The sequence below is a fragment of the Pan troglodytes genome, chromosome 17 (genome assembly GCF_028858775.2).
Source record: "Pan troglodytes isolate AG18354 chromosome 17, NHGRI_mPanTro3-v2.0_pri, whole genome shotgun sequence".
Taxonomy (NCBI): Eukaryota; Metazoa; Chordata; class Mammalia; order Primates; family Hominidae; genus Pan; species Pan troglodytes.
Genome location: NC_072415.2, coordinates 20505578 through 20521177, shown reverse-complemented (window position 1 = coordinate 20521177; position 15600 = coordinate 20505578). Strand labels below are relative to the sequence as shown.

The 15600-nt window shown below is 38.8% G+C and overlaps 1 long non-coding RNA gene and 1 other non-coding gene across 2 annotated transcripts in view; one reads left to right on the top strand and one right to left on the bottom strand.

Annotated features, from left to right (window-relative positions):
* Positions 1-814: 814 nt before the first annotated feature.
* Positions 815-15600, top strand: part of LOC107969432 (uncharacterized) — a 41295-nt gene continuing 26509 nt past the window's right edge. Inside the window, exons 1-2 of the long non-coding RNA XR_008540663.2 lie at positions 815-1757; positions 8229-8355. This is a non-coding gene — a long non-coding RNA (uncharacterized LOC107969432). The remainder of the gene's footprint in view (positions 1758-8228; positions 8356-15600) is intronic.
* On the bottom strand, positions 10286-10388 carry LOC112206308 (small nucleolar RNA U13). Its single transcript, XR_002940540.3, has one exon. It is a non-coding gene; the product is annotated as a small nucleolar RNA U13 (small nucleolar RNA).

Here is a 15600-nt window from a genome sequence, read left to right as displayed (position 1 = left end):
GCTTTCCATGCTGAACGCTGGGGGAGGGGAAGAAGAGGGTTGATTTGTATGTGTGTCTGCAGGATGAGTCTTTTTCTGAGTTGCCAAGTGAGAATGCTGTAAACATATTCCTATTCTGTTCCATATTTGTACAAACAAATGTGTTTCCACTGAAACTTATGTAAATATGTGCTTACTAATGAATGCAGTCACCCCAAGCACTGACTAACCAAACTGACTTCCTTTTTCAGCTCAAATATCTAAGCCCAGTTGTTTTAAACGTTAATCAACTAAAAGAAAAAAACTGAAGTCCACATTTGTCTCAATTCTTAACTATAGAAACTAATGATAACAAAGTCATGTACCTTCCAGGTAAGCAGGGAGAGAGATGTGGTGGGAAAGGTAACAGTGCATCATGAGAGCACTGTATGACAGAGCTCACTGTTTAATGGAAAACACCCAGTGGCACTCTCCCATAGTGTACACACGCACCTTGACACTTGTCCCTCTAAGAATCACAAGAATACGCATAGGGCTAGGTCATTGTGAATTCAATAGGCACATTAGCCACTGGAAGGTGAAGGGTGGCCATGAGGGCCATTTTCACCAGATGAACTCCAGTCTCCAAAAGTAAATAGAGTAGAAAACCATTTGTCCAACAGTCTAAACACTAGAAGCATCCACACACAGGGATCGTTATATAGGGACTTAAAAATGAGCAGTGACTTTAAATTTTTCACCTCTATGGTAATGGAAGAATCATATACAATGGTTTGTGGGCGATAGAGATGTCATAATCTGTGGGTTGCAAATGACCTGTTACCAGGAGTTACCCAGGTAACATTGTCTAAGTATAGTAATAGAGACATGGTGAAGTGCCTCCTAACAGAGCAGAAGTGACTCCATCGAAGACTACTTCTTGGGGAGGATTTCACACAGTTCATCATCAAGCAAAGATCATTGCCTTCTGAGCAGAAGAGACTCTAAATAAATATAGAAGAATAGAAATCTGAAGTGGAAAGTTGTAGCCAGAGCATGCATATGATACTGGCAGATCTTTTCTAAAGAGAAATTCATTTTCCATAAATGCTTTACAATGGATCCTGATGATAAGACATCTTACCAAATGATTTGCTGCTCATCATAAAGATTTCCCAGTAAATAAAATTTCCAGGCTCATCTCCTGTTATTGCATGAATGTTTTGGAACTACATCTCAGGAAATAAGTGAGGATTGCAAATTATGACTTTCAGTTTGGAAATCCAGCAATGAACTTTGTTGACTTGGTCTGGCCATACTGGCCATGGCTTAGCATTTGACAGAACTTTAGGGTCTACAGTTTCTCCGCAAAGGAAGTTCTGAGCAATGGAAGCAAGGCTGGGCTGAGCAAAAAACTTCCTAAAGTGATTTTGGTTTCAAAAATCTGATTTATTCTCTCAGAATCACACATAACATTCTCAGCTCCGAGAGAGTGTGCGCATCACTTTAGAAAGAACTCTTGACTGGAAAGCAGTAGATGTAGGTTCAAGTTTAGTTCCCCAGTTTGGTAGGCGAGGGGAACCCCTCCTCTGTCATGTGAGAGAGAAACACCTTGTCCATCCGCACCTACAGAGTTGCATGGATCTACGCTGGACATAGCTCAAAAACAATGCATGAGAAAGAATAGAAAGAGCATTGGACATGGAGCCTCTGTAGGGCTGAATTCCTGCTCACCACTTACTCCTGATACTGGGAAGATTTTCAACGTCTCCAAGACTGGGGTTCTTCATTTGCAAAAGGTAGATTATAATCTCTTTTGGGATGGTTATGAGCATGTTAAATAAGATAATTTTTAAATGCTCCCAGCAGAGTGAATTGAAAATGGAAGATGCTGAACACCAACATATTAATTAGTTAATATTTATTTATTAAGCACTTAATATATCCCAGGCACTGCGCTTAGTGCTCCACATACATTCTGTCATTTAATCTTCATGACAACCTTAGGAGTCGGTATTATTATTAACACTACATCTTTATGAGGAAATGGAATATTAGGATCATTTCATTACTCATTAAATGTCACACTGTTATTTCCCTTTTAAGGAAGCACACCAGAGATGCAGCATCCAAATACGTAGAGCAATTTTAGGAGCTACTGGATATCTTCTGAAAGTTGACCTCTGTCCCTTTGTGGAAAATATTATCAGAATGAGTATATTAACCACAAAAGAAAATCTGTTTAGTACTTCATACTTCTTTCATTTCTGTTGCCCCAAAATGTTATTGCCCAGGTTGTTCACCTACTTTTATCACTAGGTTCAGCTCAAAATGATTTTATTTTGTACCACAAATTTCAGCACCATTCACAGGCTGGCCATGGCTTAGCATTTGACAGAACCTACTTTAGGGTCTATAGTTTCTCCACAAAGGAAGTTTTGAGCCATGGAAGCAACGCTGGGCTGAGCATAAAACTTCCTAAAGTGATTTTGGTTTCAAAAATCGAATTCATTCTCTTAGAATCACACATAACATTCTCAGCCTGGGGCCTCCTATTTTCCCTACATGGCGCTTTCAGCGACCACACCTCTGGGACAAACCATCTGCTCTTCCTTTCCATGTGTGGCTCTTGGCATGAGTCATTGCAAACCTTGAAATCAGTTTGTTTGTTTTTTCTTTAGCAGATTGGATTTTTTTTAAAGGTATATATTTAAGGTATACAATATGATGTTTGGATATACATATGCATAGTAAAATGGTCACTATATTCAAGCTAACTGACATATCCATCATCTCACATAGTTACCATTTTTTTTATAGTAAACATACCTAAAGCCTATTCTCTTAGCAAATTTCCAGTCTGCAATAGAATGTTATTAACTATGCTCCCTGTGCTATGCATTAGATTTCTAGCCCTATTTATCCTATATAACTGCAGGTTTGTATCCTTTGATTTCCATCTCCCCATCCCCTTCCCTTGGTAACCACTGTTGTACTCTATGTTTCTATGTATTTGAGGTGTTTTGTTTTGTTTTGTTTTGTTTGATTCCACATGTAAGAGAGGTCATGCAGTACTTGTCTTTCTGTGCCTGGCTTCGTTCATTTACCATAATGTCCTCCAAGTTCATCTATGGTGTCAGCCTTCTTTTTTAAGGCTGAATAATATTCCATTTGTGTGTGTATGTATAACAATTTCTTTATCCATTCATCCCTTCATGGACCCATAGGTTGTGCTTTCATATCTTTGCTGTCGTGAGTAATGCAGCAGTGAACATGGAAGTGCAGATTCCTTTACAAGGTCGTGATTTCATCTCTTTTGAATATATACCTAGAAGACGAGTGGGTGGGTCATATGGTAGTTGTATTTTTAATTTTCGTAGAACTTCCATATGTTTTCACAGTGGCTGCACAAATCTACATCCCCACCAAACATGAACAAGGGTTCCCTTTTCTTCACATGCTTGCCAATACTCATCTATTGTCTTTTTGGTAAAAGCCATCCTAGCAGGTGTGAGGCAAGATGTCCTTGTGGTTTTGATGTGCCTTTCCCTGATAATGAGTGATGCTGAGCACCTTTCCACATAGCCACTGGACATTTGTACATCTTCTTTAGAGAAATGCCCATTCCAGTCCTTCTCCCATACTTTAACGGGGTTATTTGTGTTTATACTTCTGAGTTGTTTGAGCTGCTTTTATTTTTTAGATATCAACCCCTCATCTGATACATGGTTTTCAAATAATTCCTCCTAATCCATTGGCTGCCTTTTCATTTTGTTGATTATTTCCTTTGCTGTGCAGAGACTTTTTGGTTTGATGTAACTTCACTTGTCTATTTTTGCTTTTGTTGCCTGTGCTTTGGGTGAGATATATTTTTAAAAAAAATGCTTGCCAAGGAAAATAGCAAGGGGCTTTCCCCCTGTGTTTCCTCCTAAGAGTTTTATGGTCTTAAGTTTTGATTTTTGTGTATGGTGTTAGATAACGCACCTTCATTCTTTTGCATGTGGATATTCATTTTTCCCAACACCATTTATTGAAGAGACTATCCTTCCCCATTGTGTCTTCTTGGTAGCCTTGTTGAAAATTAGGTAACCATATATGCATGAGTTTATTTTTGGGCTCTCTATTCTGTTTCATTGGTCTATGTGCCATTTTTATAACAGTACCATACTGTTTGTTTATTCTTGCTTTACAATATAGTTTGAAACTGGACAGTGTGATGCTTCCAACTTTGTTTTACTTTCTCAACATTTTTTATTTTTTGGCAACTAAGGGTCTTTTCTGGTTCCATACAAATTTTAGAATTGTTTTTTCTATTTCAGTGAAAATACCGTTGGAATTTTGATAGGGATGGCATTTAATCTGTATATTGCCTTGGGTACTGTGGACATTTTAATAACATTTATTATTTTAATCCACAAACATGGATATCTTGAAGCTGATGGAGCTTCAGTTTCATAATTCCTCACTTCCATGAGCTCCTTTCAAAGCCAGAAGAAGAGTCCTAGCAATTTTGTATTCATAATTTTGCATTCTTTTCCTTTGAAGGTCCCCAACACTTGGAGTGTAACTTGAGCGGAATACCTGTTTTCCTTTACTTCTCCCACCTAGACCTGAGTGCTTCTGGCCCTGAAACATGTGCAAATTCATCACATGCTGGAGAGCTATGATGCACCTTCTCTGCCCCAGCTAGACCTCCTATTTGCATGGTGGTTTTTAGTTTCAAAGCTCTTTCAATAGTATTGCCTCATTTAATCCTCCTACTAATTCTTCAAGGTAGGTTTAACAGATGTAAGAATCACAGAATATTAGAAGAGGACAAATGCTTTCATATTTAAATTTGGGGTTTGGAATAATTCAGACAACTACAGGTGCCTCATCTTGCTGGACCTCCCTCCCATTTCTGCACCTTGCTATTTTCATAAATAAAATAGAGATACTAGTAGCACCTTCCCCAGGATCTGTGTAGATTAACTGAGATATGGCACAGAGAGGTATAGGCAATTTCTAGGCCACCCAGCTACTGAATGGCAGGTGCCCTGCAGCAGGCTCATGCCCTTTCCACAGCCCACCCACTCTCTTATGTCCTGCCCACTTCTTTCAGTGATGAGAAAGTGAAGATATGGGAGGAGTAAGTGACTTGCTTTGGGTCACGGAGTAAGCACATGGCATAATACCCCAATATCACATGCACAAGAAGGACTGCTGGGTGGTGTCGGCAATCCAGCTCTCAAGTCAGCTCTGGGTTCCCATCACAGCTCATCCTTTCTTGTAAGAATTGTAACCCTGGGCGTGTTCCCTTACCCTCTCCACCCCACCTTCCTTACCTATAAAACAGGGTCAACAAAAAACGCTCACTTCAAAGTTTTGATGGGAGTATTGAATGAGTGACTGTGCATAGGACCATCACAGTAGTGCCCGGCACAGAGAAGCCCCCGGCCAGTGTGAGCCGTTGTTATCATTAGTCAGAGTTCACCTGTGCTAGGAGCCCACTGTCTGCTGGTTCTCTGTGATGGCCTTCACCCCCTGGGCATGACGAAGACCTGAGGTCTGCCTACTGGAGCCTTTGTCTGACCCTCTTTTTTGCGTTTTTGCTTTTTCATGGCATCCACTTCAGGATCTTCCAGAATCTTGTGGGGAGGGAAAACATAAAATATAATTACTAAAGGGAGGGAGGGAGCAATGAATCCTAATTAATTATACTTTAAAAAAATTTTGTCCCAAAAATGGCCAGCAGTGCTGAAGTAGTGTCTGTGGTCATTACTAGGGGACTCAGCAGCCATCAGCCACTACCCTGCACCCTTGTATGGGGCCCAGCCTCACCTCTGATCTTGTCCTTGCTGACGTTAGTGAGCCCTGAGCGTGGGGTCTGCTAAAGTTCACTGTGACCCTAGGCTCAGGCCTCAGCCTCTGGTCATGAGGGCCTCGGGCTCTGTCCCACCCAGGCTGTCTCAGCACCCTCTGGGCCACCTCCTGGCCCAAACCCAGGGTCCTGAGCAGGGGGTGAACTGTGGCCACATGGAACAAAGGCCACTAGGCCAGGAATGTTTGTCTGCATTGTTTCGGAGGCATCTGCTGTACTCCTTCTGGGGCATCAGGCATCAAAAGATTCCCTGGCTCCCCTCTTGAAAGCTAGCCATGTATCCCTTGCCTTCCATTAAATATACTCATAAATGTAAATTAAATAAACCAGTCTTAATTTAAATGAGCATGTTAATACTGTTCATTTCAGTGTGAATACAGGTAATTAAATATTGCTAATTTTATTATTTAGGAGGGTGATTGTGCCTTTTTCTCTTATTTATTGCGTGTTTTTAAAACTTTTGCTTTAAATAAATGCAACCCTACTTTAATGTTTGGCAGATTATTAGTCACAGCCCTGTAAACAATTCCTACATATTTCTCTAAATGTGGGTAGTAAAGTGCACACCCCTCATCTTACTGAAGGTCTTCTCCAGACATTCTGCAGGTAACTGGAGACACAAATATGAACAGGCCCCATTCAGCCCTTCAGGCCCAGGCTATTTGGCAGGGGGTTCCTATTTCCCTCCTCCTGGGCCTGAAATCTCTGGAATAGGAATTGCTCATAATTAGAGAGCAAAGGCCTCCCTTCTTTGCTCTCAAGAGAGCAGAACTACACAGGAGAGATGACTCTTTTATTTTGAAAAGCTTCCCAAACTGAGCCTGGCAAAAACAATCTAAAATGTTAGAAGAGGTCGAGTGTATGCAAAATTGCTTGGAAATAGGTCCTGTTCCCAGAGCAGCTTTTAAAAGGGTGGCGGGCGGGAGGGGAATAGGAAAGGGAAGGATGGATATAAAGGCAACCAGAACCCAGGAGCACTTGATCCCTGAGGAATGAGCTTGTAAGGAAAGCAACTCAACAAAAAGTCAGCACTACAATGCCGCTTGGACAAGGTTGCCACTTTTCCCAGAAACACTGTCTTTGGAAGACAAGGTTGATAGTAAAACACACAGGCCCTGCTTCCTTGACCTACATCCCACACCCTGGAGGTTCTATTATAACAATTGCATCTGTTTAGATTTGTTCTGTCTTTTCTCTGTCCCATCTGCGAGAGGTGGCACCCTTCTAGCTTCCTATGTTATGATTCTCTGCTATGTTTGGGCAAGTACTATGTTGTCTGGTTTTAAAAATGGAAAAACAAAGAGTTCAGTGACTGACTTAGAAACACACATATTAGTCATCAATGGATCTGAAACTATCCAGTCTCCTGACTGCCATTTAAATATTCTTTTCAAAAGCCAATCCTTAAAAAACTCATCATTCTGCAGAAAGGGCTTTTTCCCTGTGTTGGGAATTCATAATCACCATTTTCTTGAAGAATCCAATAATTAGCCTCCTGTGTGATCTCTCTAGTTTCTCTACATTTTATCTAGTGTTGTCTGAAATATAAGAATCTGAAACCCAAGTTGCAATCATCTTGTCCCCAGCAACTGTTTTACTCTCAAGTTCCTCATCAGATCAGGACCACTGTCCCATTTCATGGCATGGTTAAGAAGTCTAGCCAGCAGCTTTCAACCAGCAAGTTCTTTCAAAGCAAGTCATAATTTGCTCCATTGCTAAACAATCAAAGGTCCAGATGCACTCTTTTGTTCTTATCAGCAGAACCATGGCATAAGCATCCCTCCAGGTAATTTCTAACATCTTTATCATCGAGGCTCTCCCCACACGATTTCCCCGAAGGTTGTGCTGAGGTCCTCAGTCTTGGCCTGATGATCAGTCCTTAGGGCTCCGCACGGCTGTGTCTATTCCAACACTCACTGAACAAGATCATATACATGTTATCTCTCCTCCTTATTGTAAAAAAAATGCATAGAATCAAATTTAACTATTCCTTGGTGAACACCTGCCATCTGCCAAGCATCCTGTAGGTATTTTAAAACACATTGTCTCACCCACTCTGTATGCAGGCAAACTCAGCTTCTTTTCTAGATAAAAACCTTGAGCTCAGACTTGCCAGCTCCCTGTCTTCTCACTCCTTGCATCTCTCTAGTTCCTCCTGGAAGTTATCCAATCCTCTCCTCGGCCCCATCTGTCAGAGGTAGCAGGCTTCTAGCTCCTACATTGCGATTCTATGATATGTTCACGCAAGCACTATGTTGTCTAGTTTTAAAGGCAGAAAAAACAAAGAGTTCAATAGCTTATCCAAAAACACACATATTAGTCATCAATGGATATAGAGCCATCCACAGTCTTGACTCTCATTTAAGTATTCTTATCAAAAACTGATCCTTAATATTTCATCATTCTTCAGGAGGGCTGCAGGAACTTGGAGTACTACATGTAATAACATACTGGTCATCACTCTTGGCAAATATTGAAAGCTTCACTTGGTCCCTGACACCTAAAGGATAAAGAAGAGCTTAATGATCTGATGTGAGGTAAGGAAAGTGGAGATGGGTAGCCTATATTCACAGTTTTGCAAAAGATTTATTGCATTAGGAGCCCTGTGGGAAATCTTGCTGTTCAGAAGATGAGGCCACAGTTGTAGAACCTTAGACCCCTGGAGGTGTAAGTGGCCTCACAGATCACCACATCCAGCTTGAGTCCACCAGACAACATTTTTGCTCCTTAGCAAGGTCTTCTAGAAAGCAGAGCCAGAGTCAAGGATTAAAGCACTAGCCCTTAACTTGGCAGGTAAAAATCCAAAGGTGTGTACAAGGAAACAAGACAAGGGAATGAGAGGAGCCATGCGGTTGGGTGTGCTGGCTGCTGCTTCACGACAGCCATGAAGAAACTCAGCAGTGGCTTGGCAGGTGTGTCCACAGGGCACAGAGCATTTCTCCGAGAGGTTGCTGAAATTAATGACTTCTTTGGGGGTATTTCACAGACGAAAGAAAGCAAACAAGTTTGTCTGCTAAGCTATCTCCCTTCTCCCAGTTCTTACTAGTCAAGGTTCACCATGAGGCAAGATATTTCCCTCACATTTCCCAGTAGCAACACTGGCTGTTTGGTGAAAGTCCAAGACACATGAGATCACGTTGATTCATATCTGGAAGAGGAGTGGTGGTTTGACACACGTGGGCTTGGCCTTTGGGCACATGAGCCTTGGAGCCCAGGGTGCAACTCAGACACCAATCTGCTCAGGGATCATGGCAGAAATGGCCCCAGGAAGTGGGAAATGTTTTTGGACAGCAGGAGGCAGTTATGGGACTCTGAGAAGGTGCACAAGATTTAGGTCCAAAACATCTACTAAGTGATCATTCAGCAACTAATGTACATCTCCAATATAGAGGAACTCATTGCTTCATCAAGAAACCTCTTTTCTTCTTATTAAGCAAAAATCTATGATCCCTTAGATATTTAGCCTCTTACTCTAGTTATGTCCTCCCAGAACCACGTAGAACAATTTTAACCCATCATCCGCATGATGGTTCTTTTGTCTGTTTGGGACTTCAGGTGTCGAGCTTTGAGTTCTCGTGGTATTGTTGGCCTGTACAGGATCTCATTCCATGCTTCCATTTCTCCCTTCTCTGTATGCCGCAATTATAAGGTGGTTTATGTGTATCTGATTATTTGTATGTCTTCTCATAAAAACTATGTTGTTTTGTGTGCATACACTTTTAATTTACATGAAGGGATTGTGCTCATGGTATTTTTTTACTTTTTTCACTTAGTTATGTTTTTAATATATAGCCATGTTGCTGTCCTATTCATCCAGGAATGAACACCTACTTTGCCTCTTATGCCTATGCAAATAACAGGTTTTAATGCTTGTTATTTTATAAGAGTGTGTTAGAATTTTTCTAGAATACATACCCAGAAGTGGTATATAGTCTAGAAAATATATTTCTGGTGGAGTTGCGGGGTCATTGGGTATAAACATACTTAGATTGACTAAGTACTTCCGGATTAATCTCCAAAGTGGCTGCTCTGTCTATATTTTCACCAACAGCCCATGAGATTCTTACATTCCTACATTTTCAACAATATTTTCATTTTCTCACTTTTTCAATTGACATTTCTCATTTAAGTGCAAAGAAATGTTATCATTCTAGTTTATGGTTTCCTAATCACTAATAATTTTGAATATCTTTTTGTATGTTTGTCAGCCTTTTGGACTTTTCTTCCATGAATTACTTGTTACATATTTTTTGGTTGTGTCGTCTTTTACTTATTCTTGATAGATTCCTAGCTAGCAGAGATATTAGCCTCTTTTTTTAGTGTATTGATTGCAAATATCCTCTCTTATGTTTTCATACCTGCTTGTCTTGTCCATGGTATCCTTCACTGGACATGAATTTTTAATTTTAATGTAATCGTTGTGCCTTATGGTTTTCTGCTTTAAGGTTATGTTATGTTTTTTTTCACCTTCAATGGGTAATATGCCAATGCTATAATAAGGCTTTAAGGAGGCACATTTCACACGTTAGTGTGAAAAACCAATCATCATGCTTATGATCCACAAAAGGATCTAAGGTTATGTTTAAAAATCCGTTCCTCCTCCAGAAGTTAATACTGCATTCTTCTACATTATTTGATTATTTTATAGTTAATATCTCCATTTCTTAGGTCTTTTGCCCATCTGCAACACCTCTTTCTAAATGATGTTGGGTAAGAATCTGGTTTTATTTTCCTCCATAAAGAAAGCCACCCAGGGATGTGTTGGAGCAGCTTGTGCCATGTGGCAAGAGCCAATTGTTAAATATTGAGGAATTTTGTAAGCTGGTTGCTAAATTGTTGGCAGTTTGAAATAGGCCGTGCTGGGAGTTTTTATACCATGGGAATTATCAATAAATCAAGTATTTTTTCCTTTAGGGGACTGGTTTACCACTACACCATTGAAATGTCTACTGAATGTTCCTTTATTTATTGATCTATACTGCTACTTTTATCATATATTAAGTTCCCATATACAAGGGATCTTGTCTGCGACTTTTTATGCCATTTCATTGGCCTGTTTGTCTATTCTTATCTGGTGCCATACTGTTTTTATTACTGTGTCTTTGAAGCTTATCTTAGTGGCTCATAGAGCAAGATCCCACTCTGTGCTCCTCTTTTTTAAAGTTGACTTAACCCTTCATAGACTATTACATAGTAGAATATTATGTCCTAAACCATTTTAGAATAAGTTTAACAAGTGCCTTAAAAATATATCTGGCATTTGATTGATGTTTTGAAGCTATGAAACAATGTTGGGAGAATTGATATTTTCAAAAAGTCCATCCAAGAACATGACTAACTCTCTATTTATTCAGATTCTGTTGTACAAAGTTGAATTAAATTTTAATATTTTTCCAAATTGCTTTTATTCATTATTTGCTAATTCCTGATGCTTTACAGATATTGTCACAATTCTGAATGGCATTTTGTTTTTTAAGAATATTTTCCAGTTGATTGTTGTTAATGCTATTAATTTTTGAATTATGAATAAATTTTTGAAACATGCTAATTTTTTGAAATTTGACCTTGCCAAAAACTCTTATTATTTCGGTTGGGTTTTGTTGAATTTTCTATGATCATAGTGTTTTAAAATATGATAGGTTTATTTCTTCGTTTTCTATCTTCACACTGCATTTTCCTTTCTTGATAATGATGGCCAGCATTTATACCACCACATTTTGCTGTAGCAGTGCTGATAAGCATTCAACAGAGCTTGGCCCAGAAATGATCTGATATTGGAACTATCATAAGGATGTTAAATATTTTAATAAATAAATATGTAAGTACAGATGTTAAATATGCTAAAAAACTATAGTACAACAAGTAGACAATAATGCATGAACAGATGGTGGATGTCAGCAGAGAGATATAAACTATAACAAGAGTCAAATGAAAATGTTAGAAGTGAAAAACATAGTATCAGAGATGAAGAACTCTTTCAATGAGTTTATCAGCAAACTGGACATATCAAAATAAAACATCAGTGAACCTAAAGATAAGTAAATAGAAATTAAGCAAAGTGAAACACAAAGAAAGAACAAAGAGAAAAAATACAGCAAAACATATAAGGCTATGGGACAACATAAAATACCTAAAATTGGAGAAGGTGGAGAGGAGAATAGGCAGAAGAAATATTTAAAAAGACTGACTGATAATTATTTTTTAGTTAATGAGAGTCAACTAATTACAGATTGAAGAAGCTCAAGAAAACTGAAGCAGGATTAAAAAAATATATACCTGTCTACATCATAATGAAACTATAGAAAACCAAAAATGAAAGATAAAATCTTGAAGAGAGCCAGAAAGTTTCAAAAGGAACAACTTACACACAGAAAAAAAATATATAAGAATTATAGACAACTTCTCATCAGAAGTTAACTAAGCCTAAAGAAAATGGAGAGACATCTTTAAAGTACTAAAATAAACATCAGTCAACCAAGAATTCTATATCCAGTGAAAATGTCTTAGAAAAATGAGGCAGAATGAAGAGATTTTAGACAAACAAAAGCTGAGAGAATTTACCGCCAAAAATATCGAGGACATTTTTTTTTAGAAAGAAAGAGTAAGATAGCAGATGGAGGCTAGGCGCGGTGGCTCACAAGTGTAATCCCAGCATTTTCAGAAGCTGAGATGGGTGGATCACTTGAGGTCAGGAGTTCAAGAACAGCCTGGCCAACATGGGGAAACCCCGTCTCTACTAAAAATACAAAAATTAGCCAAGAGTGCTGGGGCACGCCTGTAGTCCCAGCTACTGGGCAGGAGAATTGCTTGAATCCAGGAGGCAGAGGTTTCAGTGAACCGAGATTATGCCTTTGCACCTCAGTCTGTGTGACAGTGGAGACTCTGTTTAAAAAAAAAAAAATGACAGCAGATGGAAATTTAGATGTATACAAAGAAAAAAGTGTGCTAGAACAAATAAAAATGCAGTTAAATAAAGTAGAAACTTTTCTTATCTTTAAAAGAGAACCGAATAACAAAACACACTAACAGTGTGTTGTGGGGCTTATAACATACATAGAAAAGAAATGACAGTAATAGCATGAAGTAATACAATATTATTTGCATGTATATATGTGTATGTGTGTGTGTGTGTGTGTGTGTGTGTTTGTGTGTGTGTGTATTAGCCAGGATACAAATGAAAATCACTCATCATATCATGAACCAGGAAAATATCAACTTGAATGAAAAAAGACAATTAAAATATACCGACACTGAGATGACAGAGATGTTGAAATTATCTAACAAGGATTTTATAGAAGCCATTATAAAAACACTTTGACAGAAAATTATGAACATGTTTTAAACAAATAAAAAATACAAAGTCTCTACAAAGAAATAGAAAAAAATACGAAGAAATGAAGAAGAAACAAGCAGAAATTTTAGAATTGAAATATATGATAACTGAGTTCAGCAGAAGAATGGAGAAAACAGAAGAAAGAACCAGATGAATCAAAGATAAAACAATTCAAACTACCCAATTCTAACAATAGAGAAAAAAACTTTTGTTTCAAAAAAACAAAATAAACAGAGCCTCAGAGATTTGTGGTACTATAACAAAAGATCTAATACTGATGTAATGAAAGTCTGGGAAGAAGAGAGGAAAGAGAATGGGGCTGAAAATGTGTTCAAACAAGTAATGACTATTTTCCAAATTCAGCAAGAGACATAAACCTAAAGATTTAAGAAGCTGAGTGAATCCCAAACAATAAAAACCCAAAGCAATAGTTTCTAAGACACAATAAAATCAAATTTGTGAAAACTAAATGCAAACAAAAAAATCTTTAAAGCAGCAAGAGGAAAAAAAAAACATAATTTAAATGACAGATTTCTCATCAGAAACAATGGAAGCCAGAAGGACATGACACAAATTTTTCCAGTGATAAAAGAAAAGAAACTGAAGTCCTATATTCAGCCAAAATAGCCTTTAGAAATGAACTTATCAAAAAAAAATTAACTCACTCTCAGATATAGTAAAATGAAGAGAATTTGTCACCAGCAGACCTATCCTAAAAGAATGGCTAATAGAAGTTCTTGAAACTGAAAGGAAATCAAAAGCAGAATCTTGGTAACATTAGGAAGGATAAAAGAACATGGAAAAAGCAAAAAAAAAAAACTTGTAAATGGATTTTTTTCTATTTTTAAGTTTTCTAAATTATGTTTGACTTTGAAGTCAAAATTACAACGCAAAAATTTTCTGGTATGGTTCCAAATGTACACAGAGGAAATACTTAGTAAATTATATTACAAATGGAGGAGGGCAAAGGGACTTAAAAGGAAGTAAGGTTTTTACAGTTCACTCAAATTGGTAAAATGTCAACACCAATAGTCTTTGATGAATTATATATGTACAATATCATACTTAGAGGAATTATTAAAAATACACACACATAGATATAGTCAAAATACTACAAATATATAAAGATGGAATTCTAAAAAGTTAAGTAACCCACAGGTGAGCAAGAAAAAGAAGAAAAGAGAAATAAAAGAACAGAAAAAACACAAAGAAAATTAAAAGGCAGACTTACACTTGAGCATATGAGTAATTACAATAAATGTAAATGATGTGAATTTACCAATTGTAAGACAGAGATTGGCAGAGTGGATTTAAACTATGTCCCAACTATCTACTGTCTGAACTCTCTTTTATTAATAGCAATATAAGTAGGTTAAAAATGAAAGTTTGAAAAAAGATGTACCATGGAAACATTAATTAAAAGAAAACAGAAATTCTTTTCAGGAATTCTTTTTATAAATCAGAGAAAGTATGCTTCAGAGTATAGAAAATCACCAGGTACAGAAAAGGACATTATATAATGACAGAAGGTCGATCCACCAAGAAAACATAGCAATCCTAAACATTTATGCATCAAGCAACAGAGCTGCAACATACTGAAATGAGAAAAGTTCCCTTGTCCCCCTTGCAGGGTGTGTGATGGGGGTGTGGCTCACTTCTTCCGTGCCCTGCTGCTCAACCCCCTAAGGGGAGCATGCAGATGGGCAGGTTGTGGGGCTCTGACCCCACAGCAGTGCCTAGGGGTGAACGTTTACAGTTCCTGAAGCCCCAGTAGGCGTGTGTTACAGGGTGCTCTTTTAGTTTAGCCATCTGTAGGCAGCTTGTGTTAGTCAGCTCAATTAGACCCTCTGCCTTATCACGAGGACAGATGGCTTTCTGTATCCCAGGGTTTCTTGCCTTGGTGTACCAAAAGAATCAGAGGACACGTGGGACTGGAGAATGAATGCAAGGTTTTATTGAGTGGAAGTAGCTCTCAGCAGACGGGGGAGCCAGAAGGGAGATGGAGTGGGAAGGTGGTTTTCCGCTGGAGTCGGGCCGGCTCTCCTCCAACCACCCCGCCAAACTCCATGTTGTTCCGCCAGTCGATGGCCTGCCGGTGTCTGTCTGTGTGCTTTTCTGCCAGCGTGCTCCTTTGGACGTCTTCTTGATGTCCAGCCACTTGTGTGTTCTTCTGCCAATATGTTCCTCTCAACACCAGCTGTTTGTGTCCCGGCCTGCTAGGGTCTTAGGGTCTTTATAGGCACAGGATGAGGGCATGGCAGGCCAGAATGGTCTTGGGAAATGCAACATTTAGGCAGGAAAACGGAAATGCCTGCCCTCACCTAGGTCCATGGGCACAGGCTTGGGGGTGGAGCCCTCACCTGGGAGCATGCCCTTCCCTTCTCAGCACTTCTCTGCCCCCTTCTGTATCAATATGTGAAGCAAAAACTGATAGAACCAAAAAAGGAAA